The sequence below is a fragment of the Priapulus caudatus genome, unplaced genomic scaffold (genome assembly GCF_000485595.1).
Source record: "Priapulus caudatus unplaced genomic scaffold, Priapulus_caudatus-5.0.1 Scaffold948, whole genome shotgun sequence".
Classification (NCBI taxonomy): Eukaryota; Metazoa; Priapulida; class Priapulimorpha; order Priapulimorphida; family Priapulidae; genus Priapulus; species Priapulus caudatus.
The window spans coordinates 33,880-35,255 of NW_014578009.1; positions in this window are offsets into that span (position 1 = coordinate 33,880).

Genomic DNA, 1,376 nt, shown 5'->3' on the forward strand with positions numbered 1-1,376 from the left:
GGAGGGGTCTAACCGTAACCCAAACTTGCGAGCACGCGAGCGCACGAAAATTTTTGGAAATTAGACCCTCTTAGATGCGTTTTTCTGCGCGAGCAGGGGGGGGGGGGTCCGCCTCCCTCCCCCCCCCCTGTACACGCCCAATAAAGAAACGCACCTGTGACCGCGCGATCTTCCCTCTCTGTCGCGACAGTGTCGCCCTCGTGCGGTGGCGTGGCGAAGCTCGCCTCGCTGTGGATGCGTCTCAGCTTCATGCGACGTTGCAGCGTGCAGCATTCCTCCCGGATCCTCCTCGTCCTCTCCTCCCCTCTCCCCTCCACGCACAGGTGCGGCGGCGGGAGAGATCCCACGGGATACTGCTCTTCCTCGATCCCCCGTCGCATGTCGGGCATGCTTCCCGTGGAATGCAGCATCGTGTGGGAGCAGGGACGCACCGGGAAGGTTCCCCCTACCGTGTCGACAGCGAATCTCACCCGGGAAGCGCTGGTGCTGCCACCCCGCGGCGACGATGCTGGTATCTGCTGCTTCACTCCGTCACCACCTCGCCCCGTGTCTACTGCTGCTGTCACAAGTGACTTCTTTACCAGCGGACGGGTCTCCTTGTACACTATACCGCTCGCATCACTACCACTCCGTAGCCGTGATGGTAGTTGATCCACACTGTTCCCCGCCAGCGGTGCGTCGCCGGCTGTGTACGGACCACGTGGGTGCGGTTCGCCGCGTGATGTCATCTTATCAGTTTGGTTAAATACACAGACGGGGATGTTTGCACGCGCACGCACGTACGCACGGCCGAGTCGTAAACACGCCAAGGTAGCTGCTCCTCTCCTTACAGGTGGAACACCGACACACACCTATACACCTGTAAAAATATATACAGCTATATAACTATACACATGTATAGCTATATATAGCTATATGTAACTACATACCTATATAGCTATACAGATTTATAGCTGCACCTGTATAATACAGCTATATAACTATATACATATATAACTATACAGTTATGTATCTGCACACCTATACAACTATATAGATATATAACTACGGCTATGCTGCTACAATTATGTATTACTGCATCTGTCTGTAGAGTTTTGCTGGGTGTGAGCCACTCGGATGTGCCGAGCGCGTGTAATAATGCACGAACGAGATGGAAGATTGCTGAGCTTAGAAGGAAACTTGGGAGCTGTGTCGCAGTGCAGCTGTGAAGGTCCTGTTGGTAGACCGGAAACACGTGCCAGGAAGCGCACACAGGAAACACCGCCATCCCCCCGCGCGTGCACACACGCACACAGACGCAGATACGCACGCACGCACGCACGCACACACACACACACGCACACGCACACACACACACACACACGCACACGCACACA